General features: G+C 50.8%; 1 protein-coding gene and 1 pseudogene across 1 annotated transcript in view; one reads left to right on the plus strand and one right to left on the minus strand.

Annotated features, from left to right (window-relative positions):
• The window catches only part of ERGIC1 (endoplasmic reticulum-golgi intermediate compartment 1), a 110,516-nt gene that overhangs the window by 14,321 nt on the left and 75,401 nt on the right, over positions 1 to 20,794 (plus strand). The window lies entirely within an intron of this gene.
• On the minus strand, positions 1,418 to 4,784 carry LOC118891956 (annotated as a pseudogene).

Below are 20,794 nucleotides of genomic sequence, written 5' to 3' on the forward strand. Positions count from 1 at the left end.
CTTCAGTAGTTGTGGCTCGCGGGCTCTAGAGCGCAGGCTCAGTAGTTGTGGCGCGCGGGCTTAGTTGCTCCGCGGCATGTGGGATCTTCCCGGACCAGCGATCGAACCTGTGTCCCCTACATTGGCAGGCGGATTCTTAACCACTGCGCCACCAGGGAAGTCCCCAGTCTTTCTTTTTTTTTTTTCTTTTTAAAATTTTATTTATTTTATTTTCTAAGTTAATTTTTATTGGAGTATAGTTGCTTTACAATGTTGTGTTAGCGCCTACTGTATAGCAAAATGAATCAGTCATACGTAAACATATATCCCCTCCCTTTTGGATTTCCTTCCCATTTAGGTCACCACAGTCCGTTAAGTAGAGTTCCCTGTGCTATACAGTATGTTCCCATTGGTTGTCTATTTTATACATAGTATCAATAGTGGATATGTGCCAATCCCCATCTCCCAATTCCTCCCACCCTCAGTCTTTCTTGTTCTTCATGACCTTGGCAGTCTTGAAGAACACTGTCCAAATGTCCTGTAGAACGTCCCGCACTCTGGGTTTGTCTCACGTTTTTCTCGCGATTAGACTGGGAAGTGGGTGGAGTGCCCTTCTCAGCACATCCTGTCAGGGGTACCTGGCATCCACATGACGTCACTGGTGGCACTGCCCTTCAGCTGGATCAGGCAGCATTTGCCGGGCTGCCCCCGCCGTGTCACTCCTTATTGATCAGCGGTCCTTCTCCTGACCATCTTCACCGTCAGCTGGCCCTCCTGTAAGGAAGCGGACCACCAGTGTCTAGAATCCCTTGTGCAGTTTCACGTGTTCACCGTTAGCAGTGCCTCTTTCTGCTCCGCTGGTGCAGGCCGCACCGCACTGGGCACCCGTATCGCTTCTGAGGGGGTAGGAGGTATCGGGGTGTGGAATGGTCTGGCCCCCCATGCCGCAATCTTTCCATTACGCCCCATGCCCTCTGAAAGAGGAGGGCTGTAGGAGCCATAAGAGTAGCCTTGAAAGAACTGAGAGTACTTCATCCAGCCCAGGGAAGCTTTTTTTTTTAGGCATTTTATTTAGACAACTAAAAACAATTAGATGTTCAGAAGCAGTGTACAGTGAAAGAGAAATCAAACCAGTTACTTTATCACATATTCCCCCTCTTCTTTATAACTAAAGCAAAAAAAAAAAAAATGGCTTTCTGCTTTAAGGGACAAGTCAGAAAAATAGGTCAATATATTTTCCCTCTCATAATAACATAAACAGCTACAAGAAATCTAACTGTAAGCAGAGAAATTGGGTATTGGTTTGCATATACTCATTAAAAAGACAAAGGACCATCGTACTACAAGAGTGTAACTCCATCTGCCTTAAGCTGATACTCTTGTGTTTTCAGTTACAGGTATCACCAAGTTGGTTAGTTCCAGCACTGGAGCTAATTCATATTCCTCATTGTTTACTGCTCGTGTTTACCTTAAGCAGAGAGTAACTCTGGAGGCTGATGCTTTTCTCTGTTTTAGTCCATAAGTTGTGTACATCTGCCTGATGCTCAGGCCTTAACTTCAGGAGTTGAACTATAGATGGAATCAGAATTCTCTGAAGCAATTTCTTCTAGCTCCTCTTCCACTGTCTCTGGAAAACTGATCTTCGGCTTTGCCAGCTCACCACTATCTTCTTCAGGAAGCACACATTTCCAAAGGCTGTATGTTTTTCCTACCACAGTCTGCCATAGTCTCAATGTTCCATCTTCAGAACCACTAGCGTAGAGTTCTCCATCAGGACTAAACCTCACACAGTGAATGGGACCAAAGTGTCGTTCGTAGGATTCTAATTCTTCTCCACTATTATAATCATACTTATAAAGTTTAAAATCTTCACCCCCTGCAACAAGAAATTCTTTCTCAGGATGAAGAGATGCAGAATTGATGGTTGCAGGAGCTTCAAAAGATTTAATTGGGTCCAAACTTACTGCACTGTGAAAAGTAATAGATCATCCGTAAGTTATTACCAAGATCTCTCCCTCAGGAATATATTCCATCCTGCTAACAGACATATTAAAATTTAGAGATTTCACTTCTGTCATAGTAGCATGATCCCAAAGGCGAACAGTTTTATCATCAGCTGAAAGGATCTGTTTATCCTCGCTGCACCATAGAGCCTTTTTAATACCAGAGGTACGACCACTGATTTCCTTAGGTTCTGCCTCAGGTTTGTTCAAGTCATATATGCGTAACAGTTTATCCTGTCCTCCGGTTAACAAGTAATTACTATCCTGTGTAAAATCCAGTCTTGGCAATGTATTTATGAGCCAGGGTCATCAATTCATCTCCTGAGACAGCATCCCACACTTTGGCTGTGAAATCTGCAGCTGCTGTAACCACTTTGGTGGCATCCTTATTTACTGTTGCATCCCAAACAGCACCCTTATGACCCCAAAATGTTCCAGTCCAGTCTCCTGTATCTCCCTGGCATAGCATAGGTTTACCATCTTTGCAAGCACTGATTAGGCAATAGCCGTGAGGCGTGATGCCACTGAAGGCCAAATCCACCACAAGCTGCGTGTGACGTGTGGCCCGCGCAGGTGAGCGGCCTCATTGCCGCAGCAGCTGCGAGCCTTGCGATCTGGCGGGGTGAGGGGAGGGGGAGCCGAGGGTGGTCTGGTCTTTTCGCTCCTCTTGGCACCGACTCCTCGAGGCCCCTCCCCTCCCCCCCCCGCCCCCCGCCCTGACTCTGGGGTTGGGCCGGAAACGCGAAAAGGCCAGTCCGGTGGCCCTGAGGTCAGAAAGGGGTTAGGGATGGGTCAGGGAGTCTGCGACAGACAACTGAGCTACTGCTGTCAAGGGAGGGAAAGGGAGGGAGGGAGGAGAGTAGGGGAGGGGGAGAACCAGAGAACCGGCGGGCGGCCGTGGCCCGCACCATCCAGGGAAGCGTGTTAAAGACTCATCCCACGGTCTTTTAGTCTCCTTACGTAGACAGGGTGGTAGGCCTGGCCCCGGCTAATTCCTGTGGGTTCAGGAGGTGGCTGTTGGCTCCGATGAGACGCATCTCTCCACTTGTCTCTGCAGGCTGAGATCGCACCCACCCTCCTGGGCCAGCCTTAAGCCTTATCCACCTCCTCCGCCCTCCCTGTTCTTGGGGAGTGGTGATGCGCCGAGATTTCCAGAAGGCCTCCCTGACTGCACTCTCCTGTCTCCATCCGGCTCTGTGCCACGCGCCTCCCTTGCTCCCTTCCCGCCTGGCTTGCCGGGCTCCAGGCCATGGCAGTGTCACTTGTGCCGTCTCCTGCAGGACCCAGCCCAGGGACTGGCACATAGTCAGGGCACAGCAGTTCCTGGGTGATGTGCTCAGCAGAGGCTGCATCGCACTGTGGCAAAGTAACGGCTTTGTGCATCTCCAACAGTCCTGGATTCAAGTCTCGGCTTCACCACTTCCCAAATGTGTGACTTTGGGCAAGATGCCCTCTGGGTCTCAGTGGCCTCACTGAATGATAATAAGCCCACTACTCAATAGTGCCTGGGTCCCAGCGCTGTCATGAGGACTAATTGAGCTCATCTCTGTAAAGCCCTTCAGACTATGCCTGGCATCTGTTAGGTGCTCAGTTATTATTATTTACAGAGAAAAGCACCAGGGTGTCAGGCTGGTATATAGAAACTGGACTAGAGATGGCCCCTTTGTATTAGCCTAAGTCAGCTAATTCCTATAAACAACCTGAAAATCTCAGTGATTTAACACAACAGAAATTCATTCCCAAGGTGGTGGGATGCTATGCCCCTCGCAGGTACCCTGCCCTCCGTCTTGTGGTTCTTTCTCAAGAGGATGTTGGATTCTTTCTGAGGCCCGGCAGTGCGGGGAGAGAAAGGGAGGCCGTGGAGGGTCTGGATGTGGTGCTGTCATTTCTGCCTTGCCCCGGGGACCTGGCCTCACCCAACTCCAGGGGGTGTCAGGAGATCTGATTGGGCCGTGGACCCAGGAGGAAGAAAAAAGGACGGGCCTTGATACATGTGTCACTGGCAGAGGTGGTAACTGCAGTCAGTATTTTCAATCTCCCACCATTCTGGTACCATCTCCCTAATTTGGGGGTGTGTTCTTAAACAACATGTGTTATTTACTCAATAACTTTTATGGAAACTACTCAGTTTTTGAATTTAACATGTTTATTTATAAAAGGTAACTTCATAACATCTTTGAAAATGGAAAAGCAGTATCACCTGCCACAAATAGATACAAATAATTGCAAGCCTGTTCCATTCTAGCTAGCTGGTGCGTGCTACAGTAGCTGGGTCTGTTAAAAAAGGGATGTTAGCGAGTGCTAGAGAAACGAGAGGATGACAGCTGGATAGCACTGCCTCGAGACATTCTCTTTGATGTTCTGGAACACTCAAATGAGAGCTGAACAGGGAATGGCCTTCTAACTGTGAAGTCTGATGCCATTTAACCACCAGGTCCCCGCATGGCCTGAAATCACCCAGGTCACACCGGTGGCATAGGTGCCACGCTTTGGGAAATGGTGGCTTAGGGGACAGTGAGCACACAATTTGTGCACAGGCAAATCCAAACCTTGTTGTAGAGAGAGGTAGATGAAATCACCTGTCACCTCGTAGCACTCATGACTTTACAGTTTCCACCTTGATCTATGAGGGGAACTAATGGTGTCACTTAACCAATGGGAAACTGAGGCCCCTAGCAGGGCATGACCCCCGGCTCCCCCGCAGGACTCATGGCCTTTCCACTGTCCCTGGCTGCCCTCTTTGGTCGGGGAAGGCTTACCGCCGTAGGTGCGACCACGTGGGCAGGGGTCATGTGTATTCATGCTGCTCTCTCATCTCTCTGCCCCTCTCACCCATCACCTGCCTGGTACACGTGACTGTGCTGGCACAGGAATGCCTGTCTCCCACGCCTGCTTCAAGGAGCCAGGAAATCAGAAGATGACCCTGGGCACGCTTGGGTACTTGTCACCCACTCACTGGCCCAGTGGGTGACACAAGATTTGTGTGGGGACTGCATCAGTGGATGCTCTCCCTGGGGAACTACCTACCTGCCTGCTGTTAAGGGGAGGGCTCCCCGTATGTCCTGGCCCATCTTGCTGAAGTTGTTTTGCAGTCCTGACTCGGGTGGACTCCACGAGTGGTTTGCTCACAGGGTAGAGGAGTCCGGCTTCCTCTCCTGCTCCTAAATCCCTTCCCACAATGTCCCACTCATTCCAAGTTATGCCAGCGCCAAGCCCCACTCATTGAATACAGGCAGTGTGCCCCGGATCTCCCAGCAACATGGCCAAAGGTATTGTTACTCCCGTTTGTGGGGATGAAGAGATCAAGGCCCAGGGAAGCAGGGTTCATTCATTCATCCATTCATGCACTCACTCAAAGGTTAATTGGGGAGGATTCCAGGGACAACAAGACTGACATTGTCTTTACTGTCGTGGCATTTCCAGGGTAGTGGGGAAGGTGGGCAGAATGACAGTGAACAGATAATTGCACAGACGGTTATTGCCCACAGTGGTGAGTGCTGAGGAGGAAGGAAAAGGAGACAGGTGATAACGAGTTTGCGGAGGGTAGCTCGCTGGATTAGCTTGGCCAACTAGTGCCCTCCCTCCAAAAAGATCTTCCCAGACAGCGTACTTTATCTAATTTGGGTCACCCCCCCATCCCTTCCCTGTGTGTATCTTTTTATCGCACCTGGACATGTCCTTGAGATCACTTAGCACAACTGCAGTGATCTGTGTGTGCCATTTGTCACCTGACATCTGTCTGTCTTGCTGGAGTCTAAGCTCTTGAGAGCGGGGACCAAATCTCTGCTCATCACTGGATCCTGGTACTGAGCCCAGGGTCTGCACACAGCGGGTGCTCAGAAAATATTTATTAAATGATGGAAGGAGAGAATCAGATCTAAATCAGATCTAAATCTGTGGAATGTGGGGCCCATGCTCCACCAACCTCACGCCTCCCACAGCTCAGATCTCAGACAAGATGAGACCCCGGAGACCTGGCAGAGTGGTCCAGATCTTCTGGGATTGGATGCTTTGTTGCCATATCTCTTTGTGTTTGGAAAAATGTTTCTAGTTTTCTTCTAAGAGTATAAGTGCATCAGAAAAGATTTATTTCTCTAACAGTGGGAATGGGAAATGTTTCCTACCGAATGTGTCCTGAGGAATTGGGAATCTGACATTACTCAGGCCCTGCCCAAAGTGGGAATGGGTGGCCAGCTGCCTGTCCTAACGGGAGGCTACCAGGCTCCCCTCACCCCTGCTAGCTCCGCTTGCTTAAAATGGCACTTTAGCCCCCAGAATCTGAGGTGGGGAAGCTGGGAGGGAGCAGGCATCTGATATTCCACACTCACCCCAGCCAGGGGCCTAGGCCTAATTGTTCCCATTTTGAGAAAACAGAGGCTCAGAGAGGTTGAGGGCTTGGCCCAGAGTCACACAGCCATCAAAGTAACAGCCAGCCCCTAAAGTCAAGACTGTCCAACCCCCAGAAAATGATACTTTCTGTTAGATCACCTGACTGTGGAGATTCAAGGTGCCCAGTTTTCAGTTTCAGTAGAGTAATCCTGTTCTCTCTAGAACTGGCAGGTTTCCCTAATCACCTGGGTCCTGTCCTGCCCCCCACCCTCAAGTCCGGTCCAGATGGGCCTGGGAATCTGCGTCTTTCAAAGTGTCCTCAGTGATTCTCAGGATCAGGTAAGCTGGGAAACCCTGAAGAGGGGTTCCCCATTATGACTTAAGTGTAACTCTGGGATTGGGTACCACAAATCTTAATTAACTTAATAATGATTATCATGAAAGCGTCACATGGGGCTTAAGAGTTTAGAACGCTCTTGGAAGATGAGTGTGGTCTGGGGATGATCGTTTTCTCTGCAAGTGAGAACACTGAAGATCAGAGGGGCCACAGGAGCGCAGCTTTTCTGCACTTGGATCCCATACTTTTTCTAGTTTACCTCAGAAGTGTTTGCATCCTGGTGAGTGTTAGGTCCTCAGATCGTTCCTGATGACGTGGCTGTGGGTTTTGAGCCCTCTGTTCTTGGTGCAGAGAAGTAGCCCTGACCCATCCTCTGCAGTCAGATGTTTCTGGAAGGAGGGAAGTGAGAAGCCACAGATGCTGGACAGTTGGAGAGGGTGGTGATAGAAGTAAACACTGAGCATCTCCTGGGCATCAGGCACAGTGCTACGCACTGTAAATCTATCATTTTATTCAGTTCTCACAACAAACCCAGGAAGTGAGGGCTTTTACTTACCCCATTTTACAGATGAGAAGGCTGGTATGTGTTCAGGTTCCGGGCTGATTAGACTCTGTAAACACGGGAGCTGGGAGGGCATGGAGATGGGTGGAGCCAGCCCCTGCCTTTTGGAGCTGGGAGCCCCGCCCAGATTCACCCTGCGAGCCAGGTGGCTGGGCTGGTTCCACTCTCTGTCCTGCCCTGCCCGATTTTCCCCAACTTGGCTTTGGTTGGCCGAGCTTCGAAACTGGGGCACTCTCAAAGCCAGGTGGTTTGTCAGAGCTGAGTTAACCCTGAGTCAAAGGAGGAATGAGAGGGTTCACTCACCCGCCTCCTCCCTGCCCCGTCCCCACCCGTCCCTCCCTGGGTCAGGCCCCTCACAGTGGGGCCACACAGACGTGTCACCTGACTTGGACCTCTGCCTGCCTCACACTCACTGGAACATGAAGAGTCAGCTGCCCGGGACTTAGCTTGTTCTAGAGCCATTGTTGCGAGGTCCCAGGCAGACCTGGGATAGCTGGGCTCTGAAGCCTGGCACATCTGAGTCCCAATCCTGGTGCTTCTGCCCCCCTCACTGTGTGTCCTTGGGCAGCTCACTTCACCTCTCTGAGCCTGCCTTCTGGGGACATGAACCCTGACCTCACAGGATTACTGCTGGGAGTCGAGAGCACCTCCCACAGCTACTGGCTCATCGTAGGTCCTAATTCAGTGTCATGACGCCTCTACTTCCTTCCCCCATTTATGAAACTTCCTGTCATACTTGATCTAAGACAGAGATTATAAACTGGCAGCATTGGGGGTCAAATTCTGTCCAATCACAGATGCGATTATTTGGTCCTCACATTTAAAAAAAAATTTAAAGTTAAATGCCAGCATTTCAAATTAGGAGATTTCACATAAAAATCTGGATTTCCAGTGCCTCTAGAAGAATGGGGCTCCCAGGCTTCACTGGCCAAAAGGAAAGTGCCAGAGAATCAGAATCAGGTGTATTGTTATCGTTGAGGGGAGGGGGCAGTATTGTATTTCTCATGCCTCCACTTTGAGCCCAATGATTAAAGATTCTCTTAAGGCCACCCCACAAGGAAGGAATAGTGACTCAGAAATGGCTTTTAATCTTTCAGAACGCTGGTGCAGTCTGCCCAGGTGCCACGTGTCGGTGGGTTAGCTGGCAGGACCTGCTTCCTGCAGGCCAGTGTCATCTAACCCAGACCACCTCCTACAGGCCTCATGCCAACAGTGGACACCAGGGAGCCAGTCAGGGAGATCTCCCTTTGGAAAGAGCCAGTGGCCTTTGGGAGACAATGGAGACCAGGGTTGAGAGCTTGATCTCTTGAGTCTCCCACCAGGCTATCAGTGCCTTGCTCTGCCTTCGTCACGGTTGGGTCCCCGGGGCCTAGGGCAGTGACGGGCACACTGAAAAAACGTGTTGAACAGTGAATGAGCAGTCTCCCTGGAGTTGAACCGCAGCCCTGCTACTTGCAGAGTTGATTTGCTAGCACTTTACCCACATCATCAGCGGGGATGGTGACGGTACCTTCCTCCTGGGGGACAGTAGAACTTCAATGAGATAACTTGGCTAAATTACTCAGCACGGCACCCACCACGGTAAGTGACCAGTACGTGTGGTGTGATGATTACTTAGTTGGCACAGGTATTTCTGTGCTTGAACCTCGGTACAGGCCACCACTTGGGCCTCTGACCCTGCGGGTGGCAGTGGTACAACTGCTCGAGCATGCTGGTGGTAACAGCCCGGAGGAGAGGGGGCACGTGGACTTGACCAAGGGTGAGGACCCCTGAGGAGAACCACCTGTTTGTCAGCCGGTGTCACTCCCTAGTGTAGAGACGTGGGATGCGGATGTGATGTCCACCCTCCCACAGGCTGAACTGGTTGGCCATGTGCTGTTGTCGCCTGAAAGATACTGCACAGAAGACACAATGGGTAGGAATGTGCCCTGGGCCCAGCAGGCTCCATGACGTGTGAGCCACTCCTGAGTCTCCTACTGCCCCAGGTGGAAGCAGCTAGAAGAGTCACAGCTGCAGCCGCCACGGCAGTGCATGCTGGCCTTTAGAGCCCCTTTCTAGCCCCAAGGGCTCCGGAAGTGGAAGGGCTGGTCAGGCTACCCAAAGTAGAGCGTCTTCCTCAGTGGGACCTTCTGCTTGATACCTCTTGGCTGTTTTTGGCACACTTACCCAGCATTTCCCTCCCTTGATCACCCACAACGGCTCTGTGGGAGAGGAGTTTCCCCTTTCACAGATGGGAAAATTGAGGCCCAGGGAGTCACAGTCTGCCCAGCTGGCTGGGGGCAATTTGCTTGTTCAGATGATTCCCACGGCCCCACCGAGAGATCGTGATGTGGGGAATCAGGGCCCTGGCCTCTGTATTTTTTTTTAAATAAATTTATTTATTTTATTTATTTAGTTTTGGCTGCTTTGGTTCTTTGTTGCTGTGCACAGCTTTCTCTAGCTGCGGCGAGCGGGGGCTACTCTTTGGTGCGGTGCGCAGGCTTCTCATTGCGTGGCTTCTGTTGTTGCGGAGCACGAGCTCTAGGCATGTAGGCTTTGGTAGTTGTGGCATGCGGGCTCAGTAGTTGTGGCTCGCGGGCTCAGTAGTTGCGGCTTGCGGGCTCTTCAGTAGTTGTGGTGCATGGGCTTAGTTGCTCCACGGCATGTGGGATCTTCCCGGACCAGGACTCGAACCCGTGTCCCCTGCATTGGCAGGCGGATTCTTAACCACTGTGCCACCAGGGAAACCCCGGCCTCTGTATTTTAAGCAACCTCTCTGGGGAATTGTAATGATCAGGAGAGGGGGGAACCCAAGTAGGGACTCAGGTTTTGCACTCTGGCCCTGCTGTTTGCTCAGTCAGCCAAATCATCTACTTCTGCGGGCTTCCCTTCCTCAGCTGTGAGATGGGGAGAGAAAGTGGTGCCCACCTCAGAGGGTGGTTGTGAAAATGCCATAGGCGGTGGGTTGGTTGGTCAGTGTAACATTCTTAGGATTTGGGGAGGATTGATTTGTTGCTATTGTTCCACTTGGGATTTGTTACAAAAGCAATTTAAGAAAGAAAAGAGATACCTGTGAGTAATTTACAGCAGTGTCTTCTCATCTCCTTTGAGGTAGGAGTCTTAGGATGCTGGGATCAGGGTTGCTCTGCCCCCATTTTAGAGATGAAATGACTGAGGGGGCAGGCTGGACTTTGGAACTCCCACGGGGGCGGGGCGGGTGTGGAGGTGGCTGCCTCGGCTGGGGCGGCTGCAGCAGTGGGGTGGGGCGTTAGAGGTCACCACACCCCCCCACCACCTCCCCCGCGTGGCGTTTCTCAGAACACCAGGAGACACCTCCGGGTAGGGATGGTCACGCTGCTTTCCAGGAGGGCCACGGGGGTGAGAGAGGAAGCACACCCACCTGCCTCCCACACCTGGGCTTGATCCAGGCAACACGGCCTCTTCTGTTCCCCCTCACTTCTCCACCGGTGGCTTGGCTGCGCCAGAAGTTCTCCCTAAAGCGTGTCTGCTGAGATGGTCTCAGTCCATCCAGCGCCCTCCTTGCTCATTTGCTCGTTCGTTCATGTAACTGTTATCCGTTGAGCACCTACTGTGTGCCACGCGCTGTGCTGGTGCTGGTGTGTGGAGCTGAACCCCACGGACATGGTACCCACTCTCAAGGAGCTTCCGTTCCAACAGGGAAGATAGACAGTTAAACTATCAAGAGTTATCTGAGCAAGAACGTCCAGGGATCTTTGGGGATATTCTGATCTACCTTGGTGCGGAGTTCTGAGAGGACCTCCCCTAGTGCCACCTCGAGGCCTTGTGATGAGCAGAGCTGGGCAGATGCCAGGGCAAGGGGTCCAGGCCCATCCAAAGGCAGAGGCAGGAGTCACCTGTCAGCACTTGGCAAACTGGCTGGAGAATGCGTCGGGGGCACCATGAAGAGTGTGCCCTTGACCCTCAGCACAGTGCGGACAAGTTGGAGTGGGGAGCTGGGTTCTGTTTGTGCCGTGGGCAGCCTGCAAATCTGCGCTGCAGAGACGGGCCTGGGTGCAGCCCGGCGGGGACCAGGCCAGCAGCCGCTGGCTCTTGTGGTGTCCAGTCTTTCTGCCAAGAGGCCTCTTTGATTCACATTTTCCACATGGACTTGATGTTTTAGAAATGTTGACCTTCAACTAATCAGATGTCACTTAGTAAATTGCAAGTCATATCCTTTTCAATTTACAAAAAGGACAGTGGACCGGTGACTTAGTTCATGGCCTGTTGGCAGGAGGGAACTTGACAGCACTTGAGGCCAGAGAAAAGACAGGTGCCTTATCAGTGACCCCCCTCCCCCTGTCCCTGTGTCCCCAGGGGGTGGGCAGCATGTCTTCTCTGTGAGAAGCTGGGCTGAGAGTGAGGCTGGGATGGCCGCCAGGCTGGAGACGCTGTGGCAAGGCTGGAACGCCAAGTCCAGGTGGGCGGACTTGAGCCTCCCTCTCAAGAAGCAAAGGATCCTCTTAGAAAGGTGGGGTCAGTTCATACAGGCCGGAGGAGAGTCAATGCCACGTAGGCAACGGCACCTCAGTAGAAAAGAAGGCAAAAGGCAGGATGTGCACAAACAGGGAGTGGGGGGCTTCCTGGAGGAGGGACACTCGAGAGGAGTCGGGTTGGGATCAGGGGAAGGGATGGCATTCTACCCGAGGGGCTCTGCAGCCTGATGAGATTGGGAGGAAGGGATAGCCGTGTGGGAAAGGGCAGGGGATACAACGAGCAGGTGAGGTAGGCCTGGTTTGTAGACCACCCAGAGGAGCCTGGCCTGGGGTCTGCATGTGCTGCATCAGGCAGTGGGGAGCCATAGCAGGTTCTTGAGCAGGGACGGTGCTTAGGAAGGAGAAGGGGATCAAGTGAATGTAAAAACTCCCTGGGGCATGGACAAAGGGGAACTAAAAGCCCACTGGCTTGGGTCAGTATGTTTCCCAAGACAGTGGGGGAGTGTTCTCCCTGATGGGGTGACTGGTCCTTATTCACACCCTCAAGGAGACTGAAGACAAGACTGTCAGACCGTGGATGCCAGCCTGAGGCTGAATCCATGCATATGAAATGCCTAAAGCACATTGTAGACAGATGGGCTGCCATGGGAATTGTAGCCAAGGGTTGGGGCCCCTGAAAACCCCACAGCAGGAATTTCACAGATGGGGAATTTAAAAGCATTTTGGAACATAACATTGGGCTCCCAAGGCCACTAGTGGACCTGAGGAACATGTTGATGTATGTTGAAGTTCACTAGAATAATACACTAAAGAGAATATCTGCAATGTGTTAAGCATCTTAGATTAGGAATAACAGGAACTTCTTTCAGCTTCAGTTTCCTCATCTGTAATATGATCCTAATGATAGTGCCTGCTTGCTAGGGCTGTTCTGAGGATTAAATGGACTGATGCAGATGAGACGCTTGGCATTGGACTTGGCTGGGCTAAGTTCTCAGCTGATGGCCTGGACAGTCCCTTTCATTCCTTCTTACCATCCTTACCTGCTAAAAGCATAAGCATCTCTGCTCCAGCAGTTTCAGGGAGATGCTTATAAATTTGTTTCACTTTCTTGCAGGGATGCCTGGCATAAGAGACTTTCCCCCTTGAGTCTAGAAATAGACTAGAGTCTAGACAATGGTGTGTGGCAATGAGCAGTCACAGCCCTGACCCCACCCCCTCCCAGCTGTGGGATCCCAGGCAGGTCCTTCATCCTCTTGGGTCTCAGTTTTGTCATCTGCAACAATGGGCTAGTACCCCACCCCCACCCCCGCCCAGGCACTGTGTGAGGCAAGATGAAATAGTGTCTGTGAATTGTCAGCAAGGACTCCATCATGGCCACCTGGTCACCAGCCCCCAGGACCCCAGGCAGCCCTCATGTATGACTCAGTTCCCTCCCCATGTTCTCGTCTTCCACCTTCCTCTGTAGCTCCTAGAGTGGGGGTAGTAGACTCTGGGTCTCTCCACCTGCTCTTTGCTTTACTTCCCTTTTCACTTTTCATTCCCTGGGCTGTTTGTTCAATCATTCATTCATTCGTCCATTCACTCACTCATTACGTACAAATATTTATGCTGCTCGTTGTGCTAGGCACCTGGGGGGCCAGTGGTGAACGAGAGGCATATACCTCCTCCTGTCGCGCAGTCTTCATTTTCAGCGATTAAATCAAACATCCAATTAAATTTGTACTTATCAGTTGATATGAGGTCTGTGCAGGAAAAACACAGGGGATTCTTCTAGAGGTCAAGGGATACCTCACGGCAGTGATGTTTCAGTGGCTGTCTGAAAGGTACTTGGGGTTCATTAGGGAGGGAGGCCCAGGTGGCGGGAACAGCATGGGCAAAGGCCCTGAGGTAGGGAGGTAGCATTGTCCATGTGGAAGTGGCTGCAGGACAGAGCCGGGGAGAGCCCAGGCTGGAGGACTCAGCTGGGCCAGGCCGTGAGGGACTCATAGGGCACGATTAGGAAGATGACCTTTATCCTAAGAAGCCTTTGGCCCTTGAAGCGTTTGAAGCAGATCTTCATGAAGAGTTCACTCTGGACTGAAGGGGAAGAGCAGAGCCGTTAAGAACCTCCTTCAGTGTGCAGGTGAGGGTGATGATGCACTACTGCACACCCCGGGTCCTTTACTCACACACTAGAGGAGCGACTCATGACTTGCACTTAGCAAGACGAGAATCCTTGTGTTGGTACAGAAGAAAGTCGCAGATGGCGGGATCGTATGTCCTGGAAGCTTGGGGTGGGGCTCAGGAGCCTTTGCCGAATCACTGCCTGTCATGTGATCATGATGATGGTAATGCAGGCTGCTCAGAGGAACCCAGGAAAAACCTACTGTGTACCCAGCAGGTCCAAGTTCATACTCCCAGCTGACCTTCCCAGCGCCCTACGGACAAGAGTGGGAGTGTCCTGTTGTCCAAAGAAAGAAAACAGGGTTGGGTGTTGGTGAGGGATCTGCCCAAGATCGTGAGGCTCCTGCCTGCCAGGTGTTTTGGGCCAGAGTCCCCACTTCCCTGTGCAGGGAGAGCACGTCCGTCTTTCTGAAGCACTTTGGACGGGTAATACCAGGTCAGGAGGTTCTGTGGCCAGAGAGAGCCTGGGCCCCGGAGAAGCCTCTCTGAGGCTGTGACTTTTGAAGCTCACATTGCCTTCTGCCACCTACCTAGCCCAGGCTCCCCTTCATCGCTTCCCAGGATCCCCCAGACCTGGGTGGGCAGTGGGTGGCCTTACCTGGGATGGCTCTGCTCCCCTGCATGCCCCTTTCTGTGTCCTCCCACCCCCAGTTTATCTTTTCAGGCTTTGGGTCGAGGCAGGGCTGTTCCCTGTAAATACCAGTCCCCTTACATGAGCATTTTTCCTCTATGATTTTTCCTGTTTTGATGAAACACTGCTCTTGGCTGTACAGGTTCCCAAGAGGGAACCGAGGCCCCGGCTCGGCTAGCCAGTCATTCAGGAACTTTGCTTCCAGGCCCAGCCCCACACCCAGCCCGCATTCCGCCACTGCCATAACCTTAACCTCCTTGCACTGTGTGAATGGGGCCCGTCCCTCCCCCGCCTCCCAATTCCCATGGTTCCCATGGCCACCTCCTTATCGCTATTCCCAGCCGACTGAAAAGGGCTGCATTCCAGCCCGAAGTTAGCCTCGCCCTCTCTCCCCCTTTCTGTTTTCTTCCAGACTGAGGAGTGTAAGAGTTTACTAGGGTTAATGGTCCTGCTACCAGTGTCTGAGCCCACTGCATCCGTCAGGCTGCCTGTAGGGAAAGGATGGGGTGGTACCTTAGCCCGTTCATTCATTCGTGCATTCAGCAGATGGCACTGAGCACCTCCTACGTGCCAGGCATTGTTTTAGGCACTGGGCACAAAACGCGTGGAAGTTAACAAGTGTCACGGAGGTGAGGCGCAGCTGCTGTCTTTGGCTGAGCTTTGCAGGTTGGAACAGAGGCTCAGGGTGCTGATGCAGGTTTCCAGGGGCTGCTGGTCACCTCTGCCCACCTCTGTGGGGAATCACGCTAAAAGCCCCTCGGGTGGGGCCCCTGTGAGCCCAGTGTAGCCCTCACACCTCCTCCAGCTGAGTGCAGGCGAGATTGCAGCCCTCGCCCTCCGCCTCTTGTCACGTGTCCTTGAGCAGGACAGACAGCCGGCCCAGCTGGACACAGTGGCCTCGCCAAGACCACAGCACGGCCAGTAGGTGGTGGTTCTGGGCTTTGGGAGCCAGGTTCCCTCACTCCAGAGTCATTTCTTTGGGGTTCTTGACTCTTTGTTGGCGGGGTTATCTCTGTTGCTTTTTTTCCTGTGGTGTTTCTTGCCTTTCAGCGGTGCTGTGCCTACAGGCCTTGTCTTAATCCCCCGGCTCTGCCAGAGGTGCTTGTTGAAAGTATTTGTCCTGGGTAATTGCAAGCTTTTAATCTTACTTTTGACGCACATTTACCCATCCCATTCTCCTACGTGTTTGTCCATTACCTAATCATTCTTTCAACAAACAGCATTTATTCAGGACCAGGCTCCTGCGTGCCAGGGAGGCGAGGGACAGGTGAAGCAGACTTGTCCCCGTCCTCAGGGAGCTCACAGCTACGCGAGGCAGTGGGCTTGGTACTCCAATGCGGGAGGTGGGCCGACCTGCCTGGGCCTTGATGCTGATGACGGGAATAGCTAACCCTGAGGCAGCGTTCTCAGGGCACCTGCACCGCCTTCTTGCATCTATTAACTGATTTAATCCTCGTGACCGCCGCTGTGAGGTGGGTATAGGCTCTGTTATTATGAATAACATAGTACATATCGGGAGCTAACTTGCCCAGGGTCACCTGGCTAGTGGCAGAGGCGGGATTTGAACCCAGGCTCCCTGGCTCCCCAGTCTGGGCCCTTAACTGCACCAAGCTGCGTGACCGTGAACTTGCTAGATAAAGCAATGGGAACAGAGCGTGCAAATCACAGAACTGCGAAAGAAACAGACTGCTCCGAGGCTCGCGTGGCATAATCGAGGCCAGCCTGAGTGGGAGCTGGTGCCGAGTGTGGGTCCCCCAGTCAGGGCAGGGGGATGGTCCGGGGCTCAGGTCCTCCCTGAGCAGGAGACCCAGAGTGATCTCGTGTGAGGAAGGAGCCAGGGCGTTGGCCGCGCCCGTGTGTCTCAATGAGCACAAAAACATATTCCAGAGCCAGACCCTGAGTTCCACAGTGTTTGGAGCCCTGCCTGAGGGCCTGGGCCAGTGCTGTGTGGAGGAGGAAGGGCCTGGCTGGGGCAGACGGAGGCCAGGCCAGCCGCGGCCGGAGCCTGGCTCTGTCGCTGACCGCCGGGGTCACTCTGGGTGAAATGCAGTTCGCCCTCCTGGGCACTCAGCATGCTGCCGCAGATCTACTGCGGAGAATAATCCGGAGTCCTTTCCCTGGCCTGCAGGGCCCTGCGTGATCCGTCCTCCCCCCGCGTTGCTGACCTCGTCCTGGGCCTCCTCCACTCCCTGTGCTCCAGCCGTGTGGGCATTGCTGCTCCTTGACCAGGTTGACCACGCTCCCATGTTGCCCCCACTGCTTGGATGCCCTTCCCGGGCTCTTGGCATGGCCGGCTCCTTCCCTCCCCTCAGGTCTCTGCTCAGAGGTCCTGCCCTGACCACTCATCCTGAAGCATCCCCATCACACGCTCTCAAATCACCCTGTGTGCTCCTTTGTAGCTCTTAGCACACTTCAGGACAGTCCCAACTCCATTTTGCTCTGTCCCCTCCATGAGAACACAAGTTCTTCAGTTCATAGGCCTTGCCTGTCTTGTTCACTCTTGTTTCCCCAACACTATCAATGGTGCCTGGTGCTTGTGGACACTAAACGTTTGCTAGCTAAACGAATGAGCCTCAGTTTCCTCATCTGTAAACTGGGAAGCAGCTCGCTGATCTACTAAAGTTGGTGTAAAGATTAGAGCGTGTTTAGGTTAAGGTGCCTCGTACAGGCCTGGCACACAGTAGGCACTTAGGATTGGTAAATGAAGCACGTGCTGAGGCCCAGGTGTGAATTTCCAGCCTAGTATAGACTCCGTGGACGTTGCATAGCTGGGTTTTTTGACATTGCCAGAGCAGCCTGGTGCTCCCCAGCTCTGAAAATGAGGGTGATGAGCGGGGCAGGATGAGGTGAAGGAAAGAAAGAAGAAAAGAGAAAAAATGAAAAGGAAAAAGGCCTGGGATGCAGTGGATTGTTTTTTCAGTGGAAACGTAGAAAGAGATGGTTTCTTGCAAAATCAGGTTTGCCCACTGGAAACTTTGTAAATTTCTGCCAAGATCTTTTTTTTTTAAGACCATTAAAAAGGAGATTGGGCACAGGTAATTCCAGTTAATAAATGTGGAAAGAATGATAGAATTTGAAAGTCACCATTAAAACTCCACAGTAATAATTATTTCAGTTAAAATCCACTAATTTTGGATGCCAAAATTAGTGGGCAGAAGTTTAAGCAGAAACAAGATATTTGTAGAGTCTCAGAGTATCTCCCCAGAAATATTTAGTAATTACAAAGTGGGAAAATAGTAACTGCCAGGAGAATCCTGGCAGATCGAATCTTAGCCAAGTGATCAAGGCTAACAGCACAGGTGATAAGACATATGGCATCATGTCCCCGATGTGGGGCTCTAAGGAGGGCACAGCACTGTGGGATTCTTCCCAGAGATACACAACCTGACTTAAATCACCGGAAAACATCAGACAAGCCTGGTTTGAGAGGTATTCTACGAAGTAACTGACAAACAGTCTTCAAAAATGTCACAGTCATGACAGACTAGGAAAGATGCATGACTGTCACAGATTAGAGACTAAGGAGGACCCCGGATTGGATCTTCGACCAGAGAAAGGACATTAGTGGAAAAACTGGTGAGATCCTAATTAAGTTTGTCTTTTCCTTAATGATATTATACCAAGGTTAATTTCCTAGTTTCAAGAATTTTTCTCTGGTTTTCTCTGGTTCTGTAAGATGTGAACATGAGGGGACCCTGGCTGAAGGGTGTGTGGGAACTTTCTATGCTCTCTGTGCAACTGTTCTGTAAGACTCAGATGATCATGAAATAAAAGGTTGAGAAGGATGGCAGTAGATAAAGGGGGAAGATAAAGAAGTATGGCAGGAAAAATCTAATGGAGACTTCATTATGGCACCCAGACTGCGCAAATGAGTACGTGTTTGCAGAAAGGCCTGGTGATGGTGACGGGAGTTCTAAGGCACGAAGGTAGGCACCTTTCAATTGAAAAATCCCGTTTCCTTGAAGAATTTTCCGCAGCTGGTTGGCTGTCTGGCCTTGACTTTGCCCTTCCTTAAGGGGCTCTGGTTCTTCTCTCCTGAGTTCTGTCACCGCTAAATCAGCAGAGGGTATGTCCTTTAGTGACGCCCATTGATGTCAGGCTGTACGAAGGCATGGTAGGATTCACCAGCCACAGATTCGGGAAGTCCTTAGCAGCGTCTGCCAAATTTATACCATTCCCGGGCCACCTTCACACTTTTGCCATATCTACCTCTACCCACACTATTATAAAATTTCTATTTTATTTATATGGACCCACTTTAAAGATTCAAATAGGTGAGTTAAAAAGAAAAGGTAAAACCAGAAAAGGTAAAACCAATGTCATTTGCCGTGAACCCAAAGTATCCATAAAATTCAAAGCAGTGACTTTCAAAGAAAATTCGAGCTTAGGGCTGTTGCTGGTAGAAGTTTCGGAGCCTGAAGCCTGCTCTTCGGTTTATTAAAAAGTGAGATTATTAGGTGTTAAAAGACCCTCTGGAACCAAAATGAGACTTTCTTGTAGACTCATTCAAGAGAATTGATGGAGAAGTAGAGTGGGAGGAACTCCCTCACTGGGTGATTCATGTTAATTGCTGCCCTGCCCTGGTTCCACCTAAAACCATCTCATGCCGGACCACCGAAGCTCCTCCAGAGCCATCTAGCCCTCCCTGAGGGGCAGGAGACCAAGGGCCCTGGGGCCCAGCTGGCCACACCATCAGCCTGGGCGGCCGTGAGCCCTCCATCTGCCTGGCCCACCTCTTTCTTCTAGCCCCAGGAATTCAGATCTGACTTTGTGAGCCCAGATCTGAAGCCACTTCTTCTGGCCAGCTGTCCCTGATCTGCCCTCAACTTCAGAACATGTTGGCTTAAAGAAAAAAAAAGGAAGCAAACATCTGACTTTCTAGGAGATACAAGAATTATTCTCATACTATATTATTGTTCCTACTTAATTCCAAGAACCAGGCTTTATCATGTTGAGGTGGTATCTGCTGTGTCACAGAGCTGCGTGGGGTTCGATAGAACAGGGCTCTTAATCATTTTGACATCTACCCTTTGTAAGAAATACATTTTATATTGCAACCCAGCAGACAACATGTAAAAACTCAACATAGCAATGCTTCCTTTATACAGGCAATGCAAACAGCTATTTTTTTATTCTATTGTAGCATTTTTTAAAATGCTGGTTACAGCTCACTAAGTTGATTTCTCAACTCCCTAGTCATAACTTGCAGTTGGTAAAAACACTGCTCTAGAGGATGACAGCATGAACCATAGTAACAGGTCCCACTTTTTTGAGTACCTAGTATGTGCCTAGCACAGTGCTGAACACCATCTTGTTTAATCCTGACTATGTTTGCTCATCAGACTACTGAGTCTCAGAGAGGGATGTCATTTAGCCCAGCTCACAGAGCGTGTAAGGGCAGAACCAGGATTGCCACCTGGTTGCGCATGTCCTTTGGGCTTGGGAACGCTTCCCCTGTGTATCTGCCTTTGTACCTTGATCAAGATTGTCCCCAGAGGAGGTATGGATAAATGCATAAATGACAGAATCAAACATCAAGTTGGTATAGAAAGATACTCAAAAACCATCTCTTTAATTTTACTCTAAGCCAGTGCAAGGGGTTCCCAAACCTGGCCAATGATTTGATGTTCTTTCTTCTTAAATTTTAAATTAATTTTAAAACTGAGGTGTAGCTCACCATAAAATGTACAGCTCAATGGCTTTTTACATACATACCCATGCCACCACCTCCCCAGATTAAGACAGAGAACATTCCCAGCCCCTGGGAAGACTCCCTTGTGCCCCATCCTGGTCAGTAACCCAACCAAGAGGGAACCCTTTTCCTGGCTTTCCTCACCGTTGATTAGTTTTGTCCATCCTTCAAGGTCACATAAACAGCATCCTACTGTATGTGTGTGTCGGCCTTCTTTCATTCTGTGTAACATCTATGGGATTCACCTATGTCGCGTGTGTCAGTAATTCATTCTTGTTTTGTAGCATCTGACTTCTTTTTGGTACTTTAAGCTTTAAAAAAAATTTTCATACACTATTTTAGGCATATCAAATAGCATAGAGACTAATCCATACCTTCCCCCCATTTTAAGAAACACACCTTAAGCCCCCATATTCCTCTTCCCCTGCTTTCACATTTCCATCTTTGATGCATCCCCGCCTCCATCCCAGAATAACTACTGTCCCAAAAATGGTGTTGATCCTTCATGCACATGTTGGTAAATCTTTACTACCTGTGTGTGAAAATTCTTAGTGGGTCTTTCTGGATGCTGGGTGTGTGTGCGCATGTGTGCACGTGCATTTTTTTTTTTGCATTGCTGAGCCCAGATAAAAAATATTTTAAAAATGTTCCAAGTCTTTCTGGAA

The sequence above is a fragment of the Balaenoptera musculus genome, chromosome 3 (assembly GCF_009873245.2).
Source record: "Balaenoptera musculus isolate JJ_BM4_2016_0621 chromosome 3, mBalMus1.pri.v3, whole genome shotgun sequence".
Lineage (NCBI taxonomy): Eukaryota > Metazoa > Chordata > Mammalia > Artiodactyla > Balaenopteridae > Balaenoptera > Balaenoptera musculus.